The 26,265-nt window shown below is 43.8% G+C and overlaps 1 long non-coding RNA gene across 13 annotated transcripts in view; it reads right to left on the bottom strand.

The window, feature by feature from the left end:
- The window catches only part of LOC307181385, a 420,414-nt gene that overhangs the window by 285,439 nt on the left and 108,710 nt on the right, over positions 1-26,265 (bottom strand). For 12 of the 13 annotated variants that reach the window (XR_013826623.1, XR_013826624.1, XR_013826625.1 and 9 more), the window contains exon 2: positions 17,498-17,583. The exons of the other annotated variant lie outside the window; for it this stretch is intronic. This is a non-coding gene — a long non-coding RNA (uncharacterized lncRNA). The remainder of the gene's footprint in view (positions 1-17,497; positions 17,584-26,265) is intronic. 13 annotated transcript variants of the gene reach the window in all.

Below are 26,265 nucleotides of genomic sequence, written 5' to 3' on the forward strand. Positions count from 1 at the left end.
AATCAAAAAGACACAGCCACCCCAAAGTTTGGGACGCCTCCGTTTACAAGAACCTCGTTTACCGTACAAGTTCAATATCACAGAAAGTGAAAAATGGATAAAGAACTTGTGGTACTTACGTACAATGCAGTATCACTCAGCAATGAAATCTATGTCATCAGGTCCGTAGCAGCATAATGAGTGGATTCAGGTACGATGATTCTAACTGAAATAAGTCACACAGAAAAAGAAACATCATAAGATATCACTAATACACGGAATGTATACTTGGCTACACAGGAACTGCATTCCAAAACAAAACAGGGTCTCAAATTTAGAAAACCAACTTATGCTTGCTTAAGGGGAAAGGTGAGTTGGGGTGCTGCATAAAACCAGAGATTGAAATGAGCACAGATAAAGTTCCTTAAGCCAAATATGGAATACACAAGAGCTACTCCTTGCTCAACGAAATGGACTCAACACCGCATATTAAACGCCTAAGAATGTACCTGACTAGTAAGTATCTTAAAACCTATGGATTGCTATGTCTCCGAAAGAGAATCAAGCGTGTGTACAGGGGCATAAACGCAGCAGTGATAGGATTGGAGAGGTTCGGTGAGCAAATGAAGACCCTTTGAAGTCATATTGCATGGTACCCATTACACGGGTCTCAACTCTCCAGGTTTAAGGTATTCTTCCTTCAGCTAAAACATGCATGTGGAACCCAGAGTATGATCAACCATGTGAACGGGAGACGTGTTCAAATATGTCTCAGTTTTCGTACCCTGGTACTCGGGTGCAACATTCCAGACGCTTTACTAACACTCTCCCGACTTGGAGAGTCAGTCCCTTTAACCTCCTGTTTGGCCCAGTTGGCAATTTCTGCAGAAGATGAACAGGAATAGCGAGAACCAATGAGAGGCTAGCTGGAGGTGTCTGAACGGGCAAATTTAACTCTCATTTCCCACCAGGAAGAGGAATTAACCAAAGGCTCAGAATGCCCGGCCAGAACAAGATTAGGGCCTGAAGCCATCCTGCCGTGTTGCGGCCAGGTCACAAGAAAGCGAGTTGAAGAAAGGAGCTCAGGGGCACTGTAATTCACAAACCTGCAGAGTTATAAATGACAGCTATCGTCCAAAAATAGACTGAAGTAAGGCTGCCAAGAGGACTTGAAAGCGGGGCAGAATTGCAGGAAACCGATTTCAGGAGGCAGACTGGAATTGCATTGAAAGCATAGGAAAAGAGGCAGAACGTCCACAATGATGCACTTGGCCAAAAAGGGCGTATGCGTTTTTTCCTGAATATATTCAGGAAAAAACGCATACGCCCTTTTTGGCCAACCAAGCAAGCTTGCAAAGGAAATCTGCACTACAATGAAGTCTCACTTCCCCCCGGTCAAAAGGGCCATCTGAAAAAAGGGTAAAATCCAGAAAGGCAGGACAGGCCATGGAGAACTGGGAGCCTTGTTATGCTGAAGGGCGGGATGTAAATTGCCAACAACCACTCGGGAGAAGTGTATGGTGTTTCCTGAAACATCTAAAAAACAAAGCAACAGAACCTAGGGCACTTCCACTTATGGTACTATAGCTTAGGGAAATTAAAATCAAAAAGACACAGCCACCCCAAAGTTTGGAACGGCTCTCTTTACAAGAACCTCGTTTACAGTACAAGTTCAACATCGCAGAAAGTGAAAAATGGATAAAGAAGTTGTGGTATTTACTTACAAAGCAATATCACTCAGCAATGAAATCTGTGTCATCAGGCCCTTAGCAGCACAATGAGTGGATTCAGGTATGATGATTCTAACTGAAATAAGTCACACAGAAAAAGAAACATCATAAGATATCAGTAATACACGGAATGTAAACTTGGCTACACAGGAACTGAATTACAGAACAGAACAGTGTCTCAAATTTAGAAAACCAACTTATGCTTGCTTAAGGGGAAAGGTGAGTTGGGGTGCTGCATAAAACCAGAGATTGAAATGAGCACAGATAAAGTTCCTTAAGCCAAATATGGAATAGACAAGAGCTACTCCTTGCTCAACGAAATGGACTCAACACCCCATATTAAACGCCTAAGAATGTACCTGACTAGTAAGTATCTTAAAACCTATGGATTGCTATGTCTCCGAAAGAGAATCAAGCATGTGTACAGGGGCATAAACGCAGCAGTGATAGGATTGGAGAGGTTCGGTGAGCAAATGAAGACCCTTTGAAGTCATATTGCATGGTACCCATTCCACGGGTTTCAACTACCCAGGTTTTAGGTATTCTTCCTTCAGCTAAAACATGCATGTGGAACCTAGAGTATGATCAACCATGTGATCGGGAGACGTGTTCAAATATGTCCCAGTTTTCGTACCCTGGTACTCAGGTGCAACATTCCAGACGCTTTACTAACACTCTCCCCACTTGGAGAGTCAGCGCCTTTAACCTCCTGTTTGGCCCAGTTTGCAATTTCTGCGGAAGATGAACAGGAATAGCGAGAACCAATGAGAGACTAGCTGGAGGTGTCTGGACGGGCAAATTTAACTCTCATTTCCCACCAGGAAGAGGAAATAACCAAAGGCTCAGCGTGCCGTGCCGGATCCAGATTAGGGCCTGAAGCCATCCTGCGGTGTTGCGGCCAGGTCACAAGAAAGCGAGTTGAAGAAAGGAGCTCAGGGGCACTGTAATTCACAAACCTGCAGAGTTATAAATGACAGCTATCGTCCAAAAATAGACTGAAGTAAGGCTGCCAAGAGGACTTGAAAGCGGGGCAGAATTGCAGGAAACCGATTTCAGGAGGTAGACTGGAATTGCATTGAAAGCATAGGAAAAGAGGCAGAACGTCCACAATGATGCACTTGGCCAAAAAGGGCGTATGCGTTTTTTCCTGAATATATTCAGGAAAAAACGCATACGCCCTTTTTGGCCAACCAAGCAAACTTGCAAAGGAAATCTGCACTACAATGAAGTCTCACTTCCCCCCGGTCAAAAGGGCCATCTGAAAAAAGTGTAAAATCCAGAAAGGCAGGACAGGCCATGGAGAACTGGGAGCCTTGTTATGCTGATGGGCGGGATGTAAATTGCCAACAGACACTCCGGAGAAGTGTATGGTGTTTCCTGAAACATCTAAAAAACAAAGCAACAGAGCCTAGGGCACTTCCACTTATGGTCCTATAGCTTAGGGAAATTAAAATCAAAAAGACACAGCCACCCCAATGTTTGGAACGGCTCTGTTTACAAGAACCTCGTTTACAGTACAAGTTCAACATCGCAGAAAGTGAAAAATGGATAAAAAAGTTGTGGTATTTACTTACAAAGCAATATCACTCAGCAATGAAATCTGTGTCATCAGGCCCTTAGCAGCACAATGAGTGGATTCAGGTATGATGATTCTAACTGAAATAAGTCACACAGAAAAAGAAACATCATAAGATATCAGTAATACACGGAATGGAAACTTGGCTACACAGGAACTGAATTACAGAACAGAACAGGGTCTCAAATTTAGAGAACCAACTTATGCTTGCTTAAAGGGAAAGGTGAGTTGGGGTGCTGCATAAAACCAGAGATTGAAATGAGCACAGATAAAGTTCCTTAAGCCAAATATGGAATAGACAAGAGCTACTCCTTGCTCAAAGAAATGGACTCAACACCGCATATTAAACGCCTAAGAATGTACCTGACTAGTAAGTATCTTAAAACCTAGGGATTGCTATGTCTCCGAAAGAGAATCAAGCATGTGTACAGGGGCATAAACGCAGCAGTGATAGGATTGGAGATGTTCGGTGAGCAAATGAAGACCCTTTGAAGTCATATTGCATGGTACCCATTCCACAGGTTTCACCTACCCAGGTTTAAGGTATTCTTCCTTCAGCTAAAACATGCATGTGGAACCTAGAGTATGATCAACCATGTGATCGGGAGACGTGTTCAAATATGTCTCAGTTTTCGTACCCTGGTACTCGGGTGCAACATTCCAGACGCTTTACTAACACTCTCCCAACTTGGAGAGTCAGTCCCTTTAACTTCCTGTTTGGCCCAGTTTGCAATTTCTGCGGAAGATGAACAGGAATAGCGAGAACCAATGAGAGACTAGCTGGAGGTGTCTGAACGGGCAAATTTAACTCTCATTTCCCACCAGGAAGAGGAATTAACCAAAGGCTCAGCGTGCCATGCCGGAACCAGATTAGGGCCTGAAGACATCCTGCGGTGTTGCGGCCAGGTCACAAGAAAGCGAGTTGAAGAAAGGAGCTCAGCGGCACTGTAATTCACAAACCTGCAGAGTTATAAATGACAGCTATCGTCCAAAAATAGACTGAAGTAAGGCTGCCAAGAGGACTTGAAAGCGGGGCAGAATTGCAGGAAACCGATTTCAGGAGGTAGATTGGAATTACATTGAAAGCTTAAGAAGAGAGGAAGAACGTCCACAATGATGCACTTGGCCAAAAAGGGCGTATGCGTTTTTTCCTGAATATATTCAGGAAAAAACGCATACGCCCTTTTTGGCCAACCAAGCAAACTTGCAAAGGAAATCTGCACTACAATGAAGTCTCACTTCCCCCCGGTCAAAAGGGCCATCTGAAAAAAGTGTAAAATCCAGAAAGGCAGGACAGGCCATGGAGAACTGGGAGCCTTGTTATGCTGATGGGCGGGATGTAAATTGCCAACAGACACTCCGGAGAAGTGTATGGTGTTTCCTGAAACATCTAAAAAACAAAGCAACAGAGCCTAGGGCACTGCCACTTATGGTCCTATAGCTTAGGGAAATTAAAATCAAGAAGACACAGCCACCCCAAAGTTTGGGACGCCTCCGTTTACAAGAACCTCGTTTACCGTACAAGTTCAATATCACAGAAAGTGAAAAATGGATAAAAAAGATGTGGTATTTACTTACAAAGCAATATCACTCAGCAATGAAATCTGTGTCATCAGGCCCTTAGCAGCACAATGAGTGGATTCAGGTATGATGATTCTAACTGAAATAAGTCACACAGAAAAAGAAACATCATAAGATATCAGTAATACACGGAATGTAAACTTGGCTACACAGGAACTGAATTACAGAACAGAACAGGGTCTCAAATTTAGAAAACCAACTTATGCTTGCTTAAGGGTAAAGGTGAGTTGGGGTGCTGCATAAAACCAGAGATTGAAATGAGCACAGATAAAGTTCCTTAAGCCAAATATGGAATAGACAAGAGCTACTCCTTGCTCAACGAAATGGACTCAACACCGCATATTAAACGCCTAAGAATGTACCTGACTAGTAAGTATCTTAAAACCTATAGATTGCTATGTCTCCGAAAGAGAATCAAGCATGTGTACAGGGGCATAAACGCAGCAGTGATAGGATTGGAGAGGTTCGGTGAGCAAATGAAGACCCTTTGAAATCATATTGCATGGTACCCATTCCACGGGTTTCAACTACCGAGGTTTTAGGTATTCTTCCTTCAGCTAAAACATGCATGTGGAACCCAGAGTATGATCAACCATGTGATCGGGAGACGTGTTCAAATATGTCTCAGTTTTCGTACCCTGGTACTCGGGTGCAACATTCCAGACGATTTACTAACACTCTCCCCACTTGGAGAGTCAGCGCCTTTAACCTCCTGTTTGGCCCAGTTTGCAATTTCTGCGGAAGATGAACAGGAATAGCGAGAACCAATGAGAGGCTAGCTGCAGGTGTCTGGACGGGCAAATTTAACTCTCATTTCCCACCAGGAAGAGGAATTAACCAAAGGCTCAGCATGCCTGGCCGGAACCAGATTAGGGCCTGAAGCCATCCTGCGGTGTTGCGGCCAGGTCACAAGAAAGCGAGTTGAAGAAAGGAGCTCAGGGGCACTGTAATTCACAAACCTGCAGAGTTATAAATGACAGCTATCGTCCAAAAATAGACTGAAGTAAGGCTGCCAAGAGGACTTGAAAGCGGGGCAGAATTGCAGGAAACCGATTTCAGGAGGTAGACTGGAATTGCATTGAAAGCATAGGAAAAGAGGCAGAACGTCCACAATGATGCACTTGGCCAAAAAGGGCGTATGCGTTTTTTCCTGAATATATTCAGGAAAAAACGCATACGCCCTTTTTGGCCAACCAAGCAAGCTTGCAAACAAAATCTGCACTACAATGAAGTCTCACTTCCCCCCGGTCAAAAGGGCCATCTGAAAAAAGTGTAAAATCCAGAAAGGCAGGACAGGCCATGGAGAACTGGGAGCCTTGTTATGCTGAAGGGCGGGATGTAAATTGCCAACAACCACTCGGGAGAAGTGTATGGTGTTTCCTGAAACATCTAAAAAACAAAGCAACAGAACCTAGGGCACTTCCACTTATGGTCCTATAGCTTAGGGAAATTAAAATCAAAAAGACACAGCCACCCCAAAGTTTGGGACGCCTCCGTTTACAAGAACCTCGTTTACCGTACAAGTTCAATATCACAGAAAGTGAAAAATGGATAAAGAACTTGTGGTACTTACGTACAATGCAGTATCACTCAGCAATGAAATCTATGTCATCAGGTCCGTAGCAGCATAATGAGTGGATTCAGGTACGATGATTCTAACTGAAATAAGTCACACAGAAAAAGAAACATCATAAGATATCACTAATACACGGAATGTATACTTGGCTACACAGGAACTGCATTCCAAAACAAAACAGGGTCTCAAATTTAGAAAACCAACTTATGCTTGCTTAAGGGGAAAGGTGAGTTGGGGTGCTGCATAAAACCAGAGATTGAAATGAGCACAGATAAAGTTCCTTAAGCCAAATATGGAATACAAAAGAGCTACTCCTTGCTCAACGAAATGGACTCAACACCGCATATTAAACGCCTAAGAATGTACCTGACTAGTAAGTATCTTAAAACCTATGGATTGCTATGTCTCCGAAAGAGAATCAAGCGTGTGTACAGGGGCATAAACGCAGCAGTGATAGGATTGGAGAGGTTCGGTGAGCAAATGAAGACCCTTTGAAGTCATATTGCATGGTACCCATTACACGGGTCTCAACTCTCCAGGTTTAAGGTATTCTTCCTTCAGCTAAAACATGCATGTGGAACCCAGAGTATGATCAACCATGTGAACGGGAGACGTGTTCAAATATGTCTCAGTTTTCGTACCCTGGTACTCGGGTGCAACATTCCAGACGCTTTACTAACACTCTCCCGACTTGGAGAGTCAGTCCCTTTAACCTCCTGTTTGGCCCAGTTGGCAATTTCTGCAGAAGATGAACAGGAATAGCGAGAACCAATGAGAGGCTAGCTGGAGGTGTCTGAACGGGCAAATTTAACTCTCATTTCCCACCAGGAAGAGGAATTAACCAAAGGCTCAGAATGCCCGGCCAGAACAAGATTAGGGCCTGAAGCCATCCTGCCGTGTTGCGGCCAGGTCACAAGAAAGCGAGTTGAAGAAAGGAGCTCAGGGGCACTGTAATTCACAAACCTGCAGAGTTATAAATGACAGCTATCGTCCAAAAATAGACTGAAGTAAGGCTGCCAAGAGGACTTGAAAGCGGGGCAGAATTGCAGGAAACCGATTTCAGGAGGCAGACTGGAATTGCATTGAAAGCATAGGAAAAGAGGCAGAACGTCCACAATGATGCACTTGGCTAAAAAGGGCGTATGCGTTTTTTCCTGAATATATTCAGGAAAAAACGCATACGCCCTTTTTGGCCAACCAAGCAAGCTTGCAAAGGAAATCTGCACTACAATGAAGTCTCACTTCCCCCCGGTCAAAAGGGCCATCTGAAAAAAGTGTAAAATCCAGAAAGGCAGGACAGGCCATGGAGAACTGGGAGCCTTGTTATACTGAAGGGCGGGATGTAAATTGCCAACAGACACTTGGGAGAAGTGTATGGTGTTTCCTGAAACATCTAAAAAACAAAGCAACAGAGCCTAGGGCACTTCCACTTATGGTCCTATAGCTTAGGGAAATTAAAATCAAAAAGACACAGCCACCCCAAAGTTTGGAACGGCTCTGTTTACAAGAACCTCGTTTACAGTACAAGTTCAACATCGCAGAAAGTGAAAAATGGATAAAGAAGTTGTGGTATTCACTTACAATGCAGTATCACTCAGCAATGAAATCTGTGTCATCAGGCCCGTAGCAGCACAATGAGTGGATTCAGGTATGATGATTCTAACTGAAATAAGTCACACAGAAAAAGAAACATCATAAGATATCAGTAATACACGGAATGGAAACTTGGCTACACAGGAACTGAATTACAGAACAGAACAGGGTCTCAAATTTAGAAAACCAACTTATGCTTGCTTAAGGGTAAAGGTGAGTTGGGGTGCTGCATAAAACCAGAGATTGAAATGAGCACAGATAAAGTTCCTTAAGCCAAATATGGAATAGACAAGAGCTACTCCTTGCTCAACGAAATGGACTCAACACCGCATATTAAACGCCTAAGAATGTACCTGACTAGTAAGTATCTTAAAACCTATGGATTGCTATGTCTCCGAAAGAGAATCAAGCATGTGTACAGGGGCATAAACGCAGCAGTGATAGGATTGGAGAGGTTCGGTGAGCAAATGAAGACCCTTTGAAGTCATATTGCATGGTACCCATTCCACGGGTTTCAACTACCCAGGTTTTAGGTATTCTTCCTTCAGCTAAAACATGCATGTGGAACCCAGAGTATGATCAACCATGTGATCGGGAGACGTGTTCAAATATGTTTCAGTTTTCCTCCCCTGGTACTCGGGTGCAACATTCCAGACGCTTTACTAACACTCTCCCCACTTGGAGAGTCAGCGCCTTTAACCTCCTGTTTGGCCCAGTTTGCAATTTCTGCGGAAGATGAACAGGAATAGCGAGAACCAATGAGAGACTAGCTGGAGGTGTCTGGACGGGCAAATTTAACTCTCATTTCCCACCAGGAAGAGGAAATAACCAAAGGCTCAGCGTGACGTACCGGAACCAGATTATGGCCTGAAGCCAACCTGCAGTGTTGCCGGCCAGCTCAAAAGAATGCGAGTTGAAGAAAGGAGCTCAGGGGCACTGTAATTCACAAACCTGCAGAGTTATAAATGACAGCTATCGTCCAAAAATAGACTGAAGTAAGGCTGCCAAGAGGACTTGAAAGCGGGGCAGAATTGCAGGAAACCGATTTCAGGAGGTAGACTGGAATTGCATTGAAAGCATAGGAAAAGAGGCAGAACGTCCACAATGATGCACTTGGCCAAAAAGGGCGTATGCGTTTTTTCCTGAATATATTCAGGAAAAAACGCATACGCCCTTTTTGGCCAACCAAGCAAGCTTGCAAAGGAAATCTGCACTACAATGAAGTCTCACTTCCCCCCGGTCAGAAAGGCCATCTGTAAAAAGTGTAAAATCCAGAAAGGTAACAGGCCATTGAGAACTGGGAGCCTTGTTATGCTGATGAGCGGGATGTAAATTGCCAACAGACACTTGGGAGAAGTGTATGGTGTTTCCTGAAACATCTAAAAAACAAAGCAAGAGAGCCTAGGGCACTTCCACTTATGGTCCTATAGCTTAGGGAATTTAAAATCAAAAAGACACAGCCACCCCAAAGTTTCGAATGGCTCTGTTTACAAGAACCTCGTTTACAGTACAAGTTCAACATCGCAGAAAGTGAAAAATGGATAAAAAAGTTGTGGTATTTACTTACAAAGCAATATCACTCAGCAATGAAATCTGTGTCATCAGGCCCTTAGCAGCACAATGAGTGGATTCAGGTATGATGATTCTAACTGAAATAAGTCACACAGAAAAAGAAACATCATAAGATATCAGTAATACACGGAATGGAAACTTGGCTACACAGGAACTGAATTACAGAACAGAACAGGGTCTCAAATTTAGAAAACCAACTTATGCTTCCTTAAGGGGAAAGGTGAGTTGGGGTGCTGCATAAAACCAGAGATTGAAATGAGCACAGATAAAGTTCCTTAAGCCAAATATGGAATAGACAAGAGCTACTCCTTGCTCAAAGAATTGGACTCAACACCGCATATTAAACGCCTAAGAATGTACCTGACTAGTAAGTATCTTAAAACCTATGGATTGCTATGTCTCCGAAAGAGAATCAAGCATGTGTACAGGGGCATAAACGCAGCAGTGATAGGATTGGAGAGCTACGGTGAGCAAATGAAGACCCTTTGAAGTCATATTGCATGGTACCCATTACACGGGTCTCAACTCTCCAGGTTTAAGGTATTCTTCCTTCAGCTAAAACATGCATGTGGAACCCGGAGTATGATCAACCATGTGAACGGGAGACGTGTTCAAATATGTCTCAGTTTTCGTACCCTGGTACTCGGGTGCAACATTCCAGACGCTTTACTAACACTCTCCCGACTTGGAGAGTCAGTCCCTTTAACCTCCTGTTTGGCCCAGTTTGCAATTTCTGCGGAAGATGAACAGGAATAGCGAGAACCAATGAGAGACTAGCTGGAGGTGTCTGAACGGGCAAATTTAACTCTCATTTCCCACCAGGAAGAGGAATTAACCAAAGGTTCAGCGTGCCGTGCCGGAACCAGATTAGGGCCTGAAGACATCCTGCGTTGTTGCGGCCAGGTCACAAGAAAGCGAGTTGAAGAAAGGAGCTCAGGGGCACTGTAATTCACAAACCTGCAGAGTTATAAATGACAGCTATCGTCCAAAAATAGACTGAAGTAAGGCTGCCAAGAGGACTCGAAAGCGGGGCAGAATTGCAGGAAACCGATTTCAGGAGGTAGATTGGAATTGCATTGAAAGCATAGGAAAAGAGGCAGAACGTCCACAATGATGCACTTGGCCAAAAAGGGCGTATGCGTTTTTTCCTGAATATATTCAGGAAAAAACGCATACGCCCTTTTTGGCCAACCAAGCAAACTTGCAAAGGAAATCTGCACTACAATGAAGTCTCACTTCCCCCCGGTCAAAAGGGCCATCTGAAAAAAGTGTAAAATCCAGAAAGGCAGGACAGGCCATGGAGAACTGGGAGCCTTGTTATGCTGATGGGCGGGATGTAAATTGCCAACAGACACTTGGGAGAAGTGTATGGTGTTTCCTGAAACATCTAAAAAACAAAGCAACAGAGCCTAGGGCACTTCCACTTATGGTCCTATAGCTTAGGGAAATTAAAATCAAAAAGACACAGCCACCCCAAAGTTTGGAACGGCTCTGTTTACAAGAACCTCGTTTACAGTACAAGTTCAATATCACAGAAAGTGAAAAATGGATAAAAAAGATGTGGTATTTACTTACAAAGGAATATCACTCAGCAATGAAATCTGTGTCATCAGGCCCTTAGCAGCACAATGGGTGGATTCAGGTACGATGATTCTAACTGAAATAAGTCACACAGAAAAAGAAACATCATAAGATATCAGTAATACACGGAATGTAAACTTGGCTACACAGGAACTGAATTACAGAACAGAACAGGGTCTCAAATTTAGAAAACCAACTTATGCTTGCTTAAGGGTAAAGGTGAGTTGGGGTGCTGCATAAAACCAGAGATTGAAATGAGCACAGATAAAGTTCCTTAAGCCAAATATGGAATAGACAAGAGCTACTCCTTGCTCAACGAAATGGACTCAACACCGCATATTAAACGCCTAAGAATGTACCTGACTAGTAAGTATCTTAAAACCTATAGATTGCTATGTCTCCGAAAGAGAATCAAGCATGTGTACAGGGGCATAAACGCAGCAGTGATAGGATTGGAGAGGTTCGGTGAGCAAATGAAGACCCTTTGAAGTCATATTGCATGGTACCCATTCCACGGGTTTCAACTACCCAGGTTTTAGGTATTCTTCCTTCAGCTAAAACATGCATGTGGAACCCAGAGTATGATCAACCATGTGATCGGGAGACGTGTTCAAATATGTCTCAGTTTTCGTACCCTGGTACTCGGGTGCAACATTCCAGACGCTTTACTGACACTCTCCCCACTTGGAGAGTCAGCGACTTTAACCTCCTGTTTGGCCCAGTTTGCAATTTCTGCGGAAGATGAACAGGAATAGCGAGAACCAATGAGAGGCTAGCTGGAGGTGTCTGGACGGGCAAATTTAACTCTCATTTCCCACCAGGAAGAGGAATTAACCAAAGGCTCAGCATGCCGGGCCGGAACCAGATTAGGGCCTGAAGCCATCCTGCGGTGTTGCGGCCAGGTCACAAGAAAGCGAGTTGAAGAAAGGAGCTCAGGGGCACTGTAATTCACAAACCTGCAGAGTTATAAATGACAGCTATCGTCCAAAAATAGACTGAAGTAAGGCTGCCAAGAGGACTTGAAAGCGGGGCAGAATTGCAGGAAACCGATTTCAGGAGGTAGACTGGAATTGCATTGAAAGCATAGGAAAAGAGGCAGAACGTCCACAATGATGCACTTGGCCAAAAAGGGCGTATGCGTTTTTTCCTGAATATATTCAGGAAAAAACGCATACGCCCTTTTTGGCCAACCAAGCAAGCTTGCAAAGGAAATCTGCACTACAATGAAGTCTCACTTCCCCCCGGTCAAAAGGGCCATCTGAAAAAAGTGTAAAATCCAGAAAGGCAGGACAGGCCATGGAGAACTGGGAGCCTTGTTATGCTGAAGGGCGGGATGTAAATTGCCAACAAACACTCCGGAGAAGTGTATGGTGTTTCCTGAAACATCTAAAAAACAAAGCAACAGAGCCTAGGGCACTTCCACTTATGGTCCTATAGCTTAGGGAATTTAAAATCAAAAAGACACAGCCACCCCAAAGTTTCGAATGGCTCTGTTTACAAGAACCTCGTTTACAGTACAAGTTCAACATCGCAGAAAGTGAAAAATGGATAAAAAAGTTGTGGTATTTACTTACAAAGCAATATCACTCAGCAATGAAATCTGTGTCATCAGGCCCTTAGCAGCACAATGAGTGGATTCAGGTATGATGATTCTAACTGAAATAAGTCACACAGAAACAGAAACATCATAAGATATCAGTAATACACGGAATGTAAACTTGGCTACACAGGAACTGAATTACAGAACAGAACAGGGTCTCAAATTTAGAAAACCAACTTATGCTTGCTTAAGGGGAAAGGTGAGTTGGGGTGCTGCATAAAACCAGAGATTGAAATGAGCACAGATAAAGTTCCTTAAGCCAAATATGGAATACACAAGAGCTACTCCTTGCTCAACGAAATGGACTCAACACCGCATATTAAACGCCTAAGAATGTACCTGACTAGAAAGTATCTTAAAACCTATGGATTGCTATGTCTCCAAAAGAGAATCAAGCGTGTGTACAGGGGCATAAACGCAGCAGTGATAGGATTGGAGAGGTTCGGTGAGCAAATGAAGACCCTTTGAAGTCATATTGCATGGTACCCATTACACGGGTCTCAACTCTCCAGGTTTAAGGTATTCTTCCTTCAGCTAAAACATGCATGTGGAACCCAGAGTATGATCAACCATGTGAACGGGAGACGTGTTCAAATATGTCTCAGTTTTCGTACCCTGGTACTCGGGTGCAACATTCCAGACGCTTTACTAACACTCTCCCGACTTGGAGAGTCAGTCCCTTTAACCTCCTGTTTGGCCCAGTTGGCAATTTCTGCAGAAGATGAACAGGAATAGCGAGAACCAATGAGAGGCTAGCTGGAGGTGTCTGAACGGGCAAATTTAACTCTCATTTCCCACCAGGAAGAGGAATTAACCAAAGGCTCAGAATGCCCGGCCAGAACAAGATTAGGGCCTGAAGCCATCCTGCCGTGTTGCGGCCAGGTCACAAGAAAGCGAGTTGAAGAAAGGAGCTCAGGGGCACTGTAATTCACAAACCTGCAGAGTTATAAATGACAGCTATCGTCCAAAAATAGACTGAAGTAAGGCTGCCAAGAGGACTTGAAAGCGCGGCAGAATTGCAGGAAACCGATTTCAGGAGGCAGACTGGAATTGCATTGAAAGCATAGGAAAAGAGGCAGAACGTCCACAATGATGCACTTGGCTAAAAAGGGCGTATGCGTTTTTTCCTGAATATATTCAGGAAAAAACGCATACGCCCTTTTTGGCCAACCAAGCAAGCTTGCAAAGGAAATCTGCACTACAATGAAGTCTCACTTCCCCCCGGTCAAAAGGGCCATCTGAAAAAAGTGTAAAATCCAGAAAGGCAGGACAGGCCATGGAGAACTGGGAGCCTTGTTATACTGAAGGGCGGGATGTAAATTGCCAACAGACACTTGGGAGAAGTGTATGGTGTTTCCTGAAACATCTAAAAAACAAAGCAACAGAGCCTAGGGCACTTCCACTTATGGTCCTATAGCTTAGGGAAATTAAAATCAAAAAGACACAGCCACCCCAAAGTTTGGAACGGCTCTGTTTACAAGAACCTCGTTTACAGTACAAGTTCAACATCGCAGAAAGTGAAAAATGGATAAAGAAGTTGTGGTATTCACTTACAATGCAGTATCACTCAGCAATGAAATCTGTGTCATCAGGCCCGTAGCAGCACAATGAGTGGATTCAGGTATGATGATTCTAACTGAAATAAGTCACACAGAAAAAGAAACATCATAAGATATCAGTAATACACGGAATGGAAACTTGGCTACACAGGAACTGAATTACAGAACAGAACAGGGTCTCAAATTTAGAAAACCAACTTATGCTTGCTTAAGGGTAAAGGTGAGTTGGGGTGCTGCATAAAACCAGAGATTGAAATGAGCACAGATAAAGTTCCTTAAGCCAAATATGGAATAGACAAGAGCTACTCCTTGCTCAACGAAATGGACTCAACACCGCATATTAAACGCCTAAGAATGTACCTGACTAGTAAGTATCTTAAAACCTATGGATTGCTATGTCTCCGAAAGAGAATCAAGCATGTGTACAGGGGCATAAACGCAGCAGTGATAGGATTGGAGAGGTTCGGTGAGCAAATGAAGACCCTTTGAAGTCATATTGCATGGTACCCATTCCACGGGTTTCAACTACCCAGGTTTTAGGTATTCTTCCTTCAGCTAAAACATGCATGTGGAACCCAGAGTATGATCAACCATGTGATCGGGAGACGTGTTCAAATATGTTTCAGTTTTCCTCCCCTGGTACTCGGGTGCAACATTCCAGACGCTTTACTAACACTCTCCCCACTTGGAGAGTCAGCGCCTTTAACCTCCTGTTTGGCCCAGTTTGCAATTTCTGCGGAAGATGAACAGGAATAGCGAGAACCAATGAGAGACTAGCTGGAGGTGTCTGGACGGGCAAATTTAACTCTCATTTCCCACCAGGAAGAGGAAATAACCAAAGGCTCAGCGTGCCGTACCGGAACCAGATTATGGCCTGAAGCCAACCTGCAGTGTTGCCGGCCAGCTCAAAAGAATGCGAGTTGAAGAAAGGAGCTCAGGGGCACTGTAATTCACAAACCTGCAGAGTTATAAATGACAGCTATCGTCCAAAAATAGACTGAAGTAAGGCTGCCAAGAGGACTTGAAAGCGGGGCAGAATTGCAGGAAACCGATTTCAGGAGGTAGACTGGAATTGCATTGAAAGCATAGGAAAAGAGGCAGAACGTCCACAATGATGCACTTGGCCAAAAAGGGCGTATGCGTTTTTTCCTGAATATATTCAGGAAAAAACGCATACGCCCTTTTTGGCCAACCAAGCAAGCTTGCAAAGGAAATCTGCACTACAATGAAGTCTCACTTCCCCCCGGTCAGAAAGGCCATCTGTAAAAAGTGTAAAATCCAGAAAGGTAACAGGCCATTGAGAACTGGGAGCCTTGTTATGCTGATGAGCGGGATGTAAATTGCCAACAGACACTTGGGAGAAGTGTATGGTGTTTCCTGAAACATCTAAAAAACAAAGCAAGAGAGCCTAGGGCACTTCCACTTATGGTCCTATAGCTTAGGGAATTTAAAATCAAAAAGACACAGCCACCCCAAAGTTTCGAATGGCTCTGTTTACAAGAACCTCGTTTACAGTACAAGTTCAACATCGCAGAAAGTGAAAAATGGATAAAAAAGTTGTGGTATTTACTTACAAAGCAATATCACTCAGCAATGAAATCTGTGTCATCAGGCCCTTAGCAGCACAATGAGTGGATTCAGGTATGATGATTCTAACTGAAATAAGTCACACAGAAAAAGAAACATCATAAGATATCAGTAATACACGGAATGGAAACTTGGCTACACAGGAACTGAATTACAGAACAGAACAGGGTCTCAAATTTAGAAAACCAACTTATGCTTCCTTAAGGGGAAAGGTGAGTTGGGGTGCTGCATAAAACCAGAGATTGAAATGAGCACAGATAAAGTTCCTTAAGCCAAATATGGAATAGACAAGAGCTACTCCTTGCTCAAAGAATTGGACTCAACACCGCATATTAAACGCCTAAGAATGTACCTGACTAGTAAGTATCTTAAAACCTATGGATTGCTATGTCTCCGAAAGAGAATCAAGCATGTGTACAGGGGCATAAACGCAGCAGTGATAGGATTGGAGAGCTTCGGTGAGCAAATGAAGACCCTTTGAAGTCATATTGCATGGTACCCATTACACGGGTCTCAACTCTCCAGGTTTAAGGTATTCTTCCTTCAGCTAAAACATGCATGTGGAACCCGGAGTATGATCAACCATGTGAACGGGAGACGTGTTCAAATATGTCTCAGTTTTCGTACCCTGGTACTCGGGTGCAACATTCCAGACGCTTTACTAACACTCTCCCGACTTGGAGAGTCAGTCCCTTTAACCTCCTGTTTGGCCCAGTTTGCAATTTCTGCGGAAGATGAACAGGAATAGCGAGAACCAATGAGAGACTAGCTGGAGGTGTCTGAACGGGCAAATTTAACTCTCATTTCCCACCAGGAAGAGGAATTAACCAAAGGTTCAGCGTGCCGTGCCGGAACCAGATTAGGGCCTGAAGACATCCTGCGTTGTTGCGGCCAGGTCACAAGAAAGCGAGTTGAAGAAAGGAGCTCAGGGGCACTGTAATTCACAAACCTGCAGAGTTATAAATGACAGCTATCGTCCAAAAATAGACTGAAGTAAGGCTGCCAAGAGGACTCGAAAGCGGGGCAGAATTGCAGGAAACCGATTTCAGGAGGTAGATTGGAATTGCATTGAAAGCATAGGAAAAGAGGCAGAACGTCCACAATGATGCACTTGGCCAAAAAGGGCGTATGCGTTTTTTCCTGAATATATTCAGGAAAAAACGCATACGCCCTTTTTGGCCAACCAAGCAAACTTGCAAAGGAAATCTGCACTACAATGAAGTCTCACTTCCCCCCGGTCAAAAGGGCCATCTGAAAAAAGTGTAAAATCCAGAAAGGCAGGACAGGCCATGGAGAACTGGGAGCCTTGTTATGCTGATGGGCGGGATGTAAATTGCCAACAGACACTTGGGAGAAGTGTATGGTGTTTCCTGAAACATCTAAAAAACAAAGCAACAGAGCCTAGGGCACTTCCACTTATGGTCCTATAGCTTAGGGAAATTAAAATCAAAAAGACACAGCCACCCCAAAGTTTGGAACGGCTCTGTTTACAAGAACCTCGTTTACAGTACAAGTTCAATATCACAGAAAGTGAAAAATGGATAAAAAAGATGTGGTATTTACTTAAAAAGCAATATCACTCAGCAATGAAATCTGTGTCATCAGGCCCTTAGCAGCACAATGAGTGGATTCAGGTACGATGATTCTAACTGAAATAAGTCACACAGAAAAAGAAACATCATAAGATATCAGTAATACACGGAATGTAAACTTGGCTACACAGGAACTGAATTACAGAACAGAACAGGGTCTCAAATTTAGAAAACCAACTTATGCTTGCTTAAGGGTAAAGGTGAGTTGGGGTGCTGCATAAAACCAGAGATTGAAATGAGCACAGATAAAGTTCCTTAAGCCAAATATGGAATAGACAAGAGCTACTCCTTGCTCAACGAAATGGACTCAACACCGCATATTAAACGCCTAAGAATGTACCTGACTAGTAAGTATCTTAAAACCTATAGATTGCTATGTCTCCGAAAGAGAATCAAGCATGTGTACAGGGGCATAAACGCAGCAGTGATAGGATTGGAGAGGTTCGGTGAGCAAATGAAGACCCTTTGAAGTCATATTGCATGGTACCCATTCCACGGGTTTCAACTACCCAGGTTTTAGGTATTCTTCCTTCAGCTAAAACATGCATGTGGAACCCAGAGTATGATCAACCATGTGATCGGGAGACGTGTTCAAATATGTCTCAGTTTTCGTACCCTGGTACTCGGGTGCAACATTCCAGACGCTTTACTGACACTCTCCCCACTTGGAGAGTCAGCGACTTTAACCTCCTGTTTGGCCCAGTTTGCAATTTCTGCGGAAGATGAACAGGAATAGCGAGAACCAATGAGAGGCTAGCTGGAGGTGTCTGGACGGGCAAATTTAACTCTCATTTCCCACCAGGAAGAGGAATTAACCAAAGGCTCAGCATGCCGGGCCGGAACCAGATTAGGGCCTGAAGCCATCCTGCGGTGTTGCGGCCAGGTCACAAGAAAGCGAGTTGAAGAAAGGAGCTCAGGGGCACTGTAATTCACAAACCTGCAGAGTTATAAATGACAGCTATCGTCCAAAAATAGACTGAAGTAAGGCTGCCAAGAGGACTTGAAAGCGGGGCAGAATTGCAGGAAACCGATTTCAGGAGGTAGACTGGAATTGCATTGAAAGCATAGGAAAAGAGGCAGAACGTCCACAATGATGCACTTGGCCAAAAAGGGCGTATGCGTTTTTTCCTGAATATATTCAGGAAAAAACGCATACGCCCTTTTTGGCCAACCAAGCAAGCTTGCAAAGGAAATCTGCACTACAATGAAGTCTCACTTCCCCCCGGTCAAAAGGGCCATCTGAAAAAAGTGTAAAATCCAGAAAGGCAGGACAGGCCATGGAGAACTGGGAGCCTTGTTATGCTGAAGGGCGGGATGTAAATTGCCAACAAACACTCCGGAGAAGTGTATGGTGTTTCCTGAAACATCTAAAAAACAAAGCAACAGAGCCTAGGGCACTTCCACTTATGGTCCTATAGCTTAGGGAATTTAAAATCAAAAAGACACAGCCACCCCAAAGTTTCGAATGGCTCTGTTTACAAGAACCTCGTTTACAGTACAAGTTCAACATCGCAGAAAGTGAAAAATGGATAAAAAAGTTGTGGTATTTACTTACAAAGCAATATCACTCAGCAATGAAATCTGTGTCATCAGGCCCTTAGCAGCACAATGAGTGGATTCAGGTATGATGATTCTAACTGAAATAAGTCACACAGAAACAGAAACATCATAAGATATCAGTAATACACGGAATGTAAACTTGGCTACACAGGAACTGAATTACAGAACAGAACAGGGTCTCAAATTTAGAAAACCAACTTATGCTTGCTTAAGGGGAAAGGTGAGTTGGGGTGCTGCATAAAACCAGAGATTGAAATGAGCACAGATAAAGTTCCTTAAGCCAAATATGGAATAGACAAGAGCTACTCCTTGCTCGAAGAAATGGACCCAACACCGCATATTAAACGCCTAAGAATGTACGTGACTAGTAAGTATCTTAAAACCTAGGGATTGCTATGTCTCCGAAAGAGAATCAAGCATGTGTACGGGGGCATAAACGCAGCAGTGATAGGATTAGAGAGGTTCGGTGAGCAAATGAAGACCCTTTGAAGTCATATTGCATGGTACCCATTCCACGGGTTTCAACTACCCAGGTTTTAGGTATTCTTCCTTCAGGTAAAACATGCATGTGGAACCCAGAGTATGATCAACCATGAGATCGGGAGACGTGTTCAAATATGTCTCAGTTTTCCTCCCCTGGTACTCGGGTGCAACATTCCAGACGCTTTACTAACACTGTCCCCACTTGGAGAGTCAGCGCCTTTAACCTCCTGTTTGGCCCAGTTTGCAATTTCTGCGGAAGATGAACAGGAATAGCGAGAACCAATGAGAGACTAGCTGGAGGTGTATGGACGGGCAAATTTAACTCTCATTTCCCACCAGGAAGAGGAAATAACCAAAGGCTCAGCGTGCCGTACCGGAATCAGAATAGGGCCTGAAGCCATCCTGCGGTGTTGCGGCCAGCTCAAAAGAAAGCGAGTTGAAGAAAGGAGCTCAGGGGCACTGTAATTCACAAACCTGCAGAGTTATAAATGACAGCTATCGTCCAAAAATAGACTGAAGTAAGGCTGCCAAGAGGACTTTAAAGCAGGGCAGAATTGCAGGAAACCGATTTCAGGAGGTAGACTGGAATTGCATTGAAAGCATAGGAAAAGAGGCAGAACGTCCACAATGATGCACTTGGCCAAAAAGGGCGTATGCGTTTTTTCCTGAATATATTCAGGAAAAAACGCATACGCCCTTTTTGGCCAACCAAGCAAGCTTGCAAAGGAAATCTGCACTACAATGAAGTCTCACTTCCCCCCGGTCAAAAGGGCCATCTGAAAAAAGTGTAAAATCCAGAAAGGCAGGACAGGCCATGGAGAACTGGGAGCCTTGTTATGCTGATGGGCGGGATGTAAATTGCCAACAACCACTCGGGAGAAGTGTATGGTGTTTCCTGAAACATCTAAAAAACAAAGCAACAGAACCTAGGGCACTTCCACTTATGGTCCTATAGCTTAGGGAAATTAAAATGAAAAAGACACAGCCACCCCAAAGTTTGTATCGGCTCTGTTTACAAGAACCTCGTTTACAGTACAAGTTCAATATCACAGAAAGTGAAAAATGGATAAAAAAGATGTGGTATTTACTTACAAAGCAATATCACTCAGCAATGAAATCTGTGTCATCAGGCCCTTAGCAGCACAATGAGTGGATTCAGGTATGATGATTCTAACTGAAATAAGTCACACAGAAAAAGAAACATCATAAGATATCAGTAATACACGGAATGGAAACTTGGCTACACAGGAACTGAATTACAGAACAGAACAGGGTCTCAAATTTAGAAAACCAACTTATGCTTGCTTAAGGGGAAAGGTGAGTTGGGGTGCTGCATAAAACCAGAGATTGAAATGAGCACAGATAAAGTTCCTTAAGCCAAATATGGAATAGACAAGAGCTACTCCTTGCTCAATGAAATGGACTCAACACCCCATATTAAACGCCTAAGAATGTACCTGACTAGTAAGTATCTTAAAACCTATGGATTGCTATGTCTCCGAAAGAGAATCAAGCATGTGTACAGGGGCATAAACGCAGCAGTGATAGGATTGGAGAGGTTCGGTGAGCATATGAAGACCCTTTGAAGTCATATTGCATGGTACCCATTACACGGGTCTCAACTCTCCAGGTTTAAGGTATTCTTCCTTCAGCTAAAACATGCATGTGGAACCCAGAGTATGATCAACCATGTGAACGGGAGACGTGTTCAAATATATCTCAGTTTTCCTCCCCTGGTACTCGGGTGCAACATTCCAGACGCTTTACTAACACTCTCCCGACTTGGAGAGTCAGTCCCTTTAACCTCCTGTTTGGCCCAGTTTGCAATTTCTGTGGAAGATGAACAGGAATAGCGAGAACCAATGAGAGACTAGCTGGAGGTGTCTGCACGGGCAAATTTACCTCTCATTTCCCACCAGGAAGAGGAAATAACCAAAGGCTCAGCATGCCGGGCCGGAACCAGATTAGGCCCTGAAGCCATCCTGCGGTGTTGCGGCCAGGTCACAAGAAAGCGAGTTGAAGAAAGGAGCTCAGGGGCACTGTAATTCACAAACCTGCAGAGTTATAAATGACAGCTATCGTCCAAAAATAGACTGAAGTAAGGCTGCCAAGAGGACTTGAAAGCGGGGCAGAATTGCAGGAAACCGATTTCAGGAGGTAGACTGGAATTGCATTGAAAGCATAGGAAAAGAGGCAGAACGTCCACAATGATGCACTTGGCCAAAAAGGGCGTATGCGTTTTTTCCTGAATATATTCAGGAAAAAACGCATACGCCCTTTTTGGCCAACCAAGCAAGCTTGCAAAGGAAATCTGCACTACAATGAATTCTCACTTTCCCCCGGTCAAAAGGGCCATCTGAAAAAAGTGTAAAATCCAGAAAGGCAGGACAGGCCATTGAGAACTGGGAGCCTTGTTATGCTGATGGGCGGGATGTAAATTGCCAACAGACACTTGGGAGAAGTGTATGGTGTTTCCTGAAACATCTAAGAAACAAAGCAACAGAGCCTAGGGCACTTCCACTTATGGTCCTATAGCTTAGGGAAATTAAAATCAAAAAGACACAGCCACCCCAAAGTTTGGAACGGCTCTGTTTACAAGAACCTCGTTTACAGTACAAGTTCAACATCGCAGAAAGTGAAAAATGGATAAAGAAGTTGTGGTATTCACCTACAAAGCAATATCACTCAGCAATGAAATCTATGTCATCAGGCCCTTAGCAGCACAATGAGTGGATTCAGGTATGATGATTGTAACTGAAATAAGTCACACAGAAAAAGAAACATCATAAGATATCAGTAATACACGGAATGGAAACTTGGCTACACAGGAACTGAATTACAGAACAGAACAGGGTCTCAAATTTAGAAAACCAACTTATGCTTGCTTAAGGGGAAAGGTGAGTTGGGGTGCTGCATAAAACCAGAGATTGAAATGAGCACAGATAAAGTTCCTTAAGCCAAATATGGAATAGACAAGAGCTACTCCTTGCTCAACGAAATGGACTCAACACCGCATATTAAACGCCTAAGAATGTACCTGACTAGTAAGTATCTTAAAACCTATGGATTGCTATGTCTCCGAAAGAGAATGAAGCATGTGTACAGGGGCATAAACGCAGCAGTGATAGGATTGGAGATGTTCGGTGAGCAAATGAAGACCCTTTGAAGTCATATTGCATGGTACCCATTACACGGGTCTCAACTCTCCAGGTTTAAGGTATTCTTCCTTCAGCTAAACCATGCATGTGGAACCCAGAGTATGATCAACCATGTGAACGGGAGACGTGTTCAAATATGTCTCAGTTTTCGTACCCTGGTACTCGGGTGCAACATTCCAGACGCTTTACTAACACTCTCCCGACTTGGAGAGTCAGTCCCTTTAACCTCCTGTTTGGCCCAGTTTGCAATTTCTGCGGAAGATGAACAGGAATAGCGAGAACCAATGAGAGGCTAGCTGGAGGTGTCTGGACGGGCAAATTTAACTCTCATTTCCCACCAGGAAGAGGAATTAACCAAAGGCTCAGAATGCCGGGCCGGAACCAGATTAGGGCCTGAAGCCATCCTGCGGTGTTGCGGCCAGGTCACAAGAAAGTGAGTTGAAGAAAGGAGCTCAGGGGCACTGTAATTCACAAACCTGCAGAGTTATAAATGACAGCTATCGTCCAAAAATAGACTGAAGTAAGGCTGCCAAGAGGACTTGAAAGCGGGGCAGAATTGCAGGAAACCGATTTCAGGAGGTAGACTGGAATTGCATTGAAAGCATAGGAAAAGAGGCAGAACGTCCACAATGATGCACTTGGCCAAAAAGGGCGTATGCGTTTTTTCCTGAATATATTCAGGAAAAAACGCATACGCCCTTTTTGGCCAACCAAGCAAGCTTGCAAAGGAAATCTGCACTACAATGAAGTCTCACTTCCCCCCGGTCAAAAGGGCCATCTGAAAAAAGTGTAAAATCCAGAAAGGCAGGACAGGCCATGGAGAACTGGGAGCCTTGTTATGCTGATGGGCGGGATGTAAATTGCCAACAGACACTTGGGAGAAGTGTATGGTGTTTCCTGAAACATCTAAAAAACAAAGCAACAGAGCCTAGGGCACTGCCACTTATGGTCCTATAGCTTAGGGAAATTAAAATCAAGAAGACACAGCCACCCCAAAGTTTGGGACGCCTCCGTTTACAAGAACCTCGTTTACCGTACAAGTTCAATATCACAGAAAGTGAAAAATGGATAAAAAAGATGTGGTATTTACTTACAAAGCAATATCACTCAGCAATGAAATCTGTGTCATCAGGCCCTTAGCAGCACAATGAGTGGATTCAGGTATGATGATTCTAACTGAAATAAGTCACACAGAAAAAGAAACATCATAAGATATCAGTAATACACGGAATGTAAACTTGGCTACACAGGAACTGAATTACAGAACAGAACAGGGTCTCAAATTTAGAAAACCAACTTATGCTTGCTTAAGGGTAAAGGTGAGTTGGGGTGCTGCATAAAACCAGAGATTGAAATGAGCACAGATAAAGTTCCTTAAGCCAAATATGGAATAGACAAGAGCTACTCCTTGCTCAACGAAATGGACTCAACACCGCATATTAAACACCTAAGAATGTACCTGACTAGTAAGTATCTTAAAACCTATAGATTGCTATGTCTCCAAAAGAGAATCAAGCATGTGTACAGGGGCATAAACGCAGCAGTGATAGGATTGGAGAGGTTCGGTGAGCAAATGAAGACCCTTTGAAGTCATATTGCATGGTACCCATTCCACGGGTTTCAACTACCCAGGTTTTAGGTATTCTTCCTTCAGCTAAAACATGCATGTGGAACCCAGAGTATGATCAACCATGTGATCGGGAGACGTGTTCAAATATGTCTCAGTTTTCGTACCCTGGTACTCGGGTGCAACATTCCAGACGCTTTACTAACACTCTCCCCACTTGGACAGTCAGCGCCTTTAACCTCCTGTTTGGCCCAGTTTGCAATTTCTGCGGAAGATGAACAGGAATAGCGAGAACCAATGAGAGGCTAGCTGCAGGTGTCTGGACGGGCAAATTTAACTCTCATTTCCCACCAGGAAGAGGAATTAACCAAAGGCTCAGCATGCCGGGCCGGAACCAGTTTAGGGCCTGAAGCCATCCTGCGGTGTTGCGGCCAGGTCACAAGAAAGCGAGTTGAAGAAAGGAGCTCAGGGGCACTGTAATTCACAAACCTGCAGAGTTATAAATGACAGCTATCGTCCAAAAATAGACTGAAGTAAGGCTGCCAAGAGGACTTGAAAGCGGGGCAGAATTGCAGGAAACCGATTTCAGGAGGTAGACTGGAATTGCATTGAAAGCATAGGAAAAGAGGCAGAACGTCCACAATGATGCACTTGGCCAAAAAGGGCGTATGCGTTTTTTCCTGAATATATTCAGGAAAAAACGCATACGCCCTTTTTGGCCAACCAAGCAAGCTTGCAAAGGAAATCTGCACTACAATGAAGTCTCACTTCCCCCCGGTCAAAAGGGCCATCTGAAAAAAGTGTAAAATCCAGAAAGGCAGGACAGGCCATGGAGAACTGGGAGCCTTGTTATGCTGATGGGCGGGATGTAAATTGCCAACAGACACTTGGGAGAAGTGTATGGTGTTTCCTGAAACATCTAAAAAACAAAGCAACAGAGCCTAGGGCACTTCCACTTATGGTCCTATAGCTTAGGGAAATTAAAATCAAAAAGACACAGCCACCCCAAAGTTTGGAACGGCTCTGTTTACAAGAACGTCGTTTACAGTACAAGTTCAACATCGCAGAAAGTGAAAAATGGATAAAGAAGTTGTGGTATTCACTTACAATGCAGTATCACTCAGCAATGAAATCTATGTCATCAGGCCCGTAGCAGCACAATGAGTGGATTCAGGTATGATGATTCTAACTGAAATAAGTCACACAGAAAAAGAAACATCATAAGATATCAGTAATACACGGAATGGAAACTTGGCTACACAGGAACTGAATTACAGAACAGAACAGGGTCTCAAATTTAGAAAACCAACTTATGCTTGCTTAAGGGTAAAGGTGAGTTGGGGTGCTGCATAAAACCAGAGATTGAAATGAGCACAGATAAAGTTCCTTAAGCCAAATATGGAATAGACAAGAGCTACTCCTTGCTCAACGAAATGGACTCAACACCCCATATTAAACGCCTAAGAATGTACCTGACTAGTAAGTATCTTAAAACCTATGGATTGCTATGTCTCCGAAAGAGAATCAAGCATGTGTACAGGGGCATAAACGCAGCAGTGATAGGATTGGAGAGGTTCGGTGAGCAAATGAAGACCCTTTGAAGTCATATTGCATGGTACCCATTCCACGGGTTTCACCTACCCAGTTTTAAGGTATTCTTCCTTCAGCTAAAACATGCATGTGGAACCTAGAGTATGATCAACCATGTGATCGGGAGACGTGTTCAAATATGTCTCAGTTTTCGTACCCTGGTACTCGGGTGCAACATTCCAGACGCTTTACTAACACTCTCCCCACTTGGAGAGTCAGTCCCTTTAACCTCCTGTTTGGCCCAGTTTGCAATTTCTGCGGAAGATGAACAGGAATAGCGAGAACCAATGAGAGACTAGCTGGAGGTGTCTGAACGGGCAAATTTAACTCTCATTTCCCACCAGGAAGAGGAATTAACCAAAGGCTCAGCGTGCCATGCCG

This window comes from Stenella coeruleoalba, assembly GCF_951394435.1.
Source record: "Stenella coeruleoalba genome assembly, contig: scaffold_60, whole genome shotgun sequence".
Classification (NCBI taxonomy): Eukaryota; Metazoa; Chordata; class Mammalia; order Artiodactyla; family Delphinidae; genus Stenella; species Stenella coeruleoalba.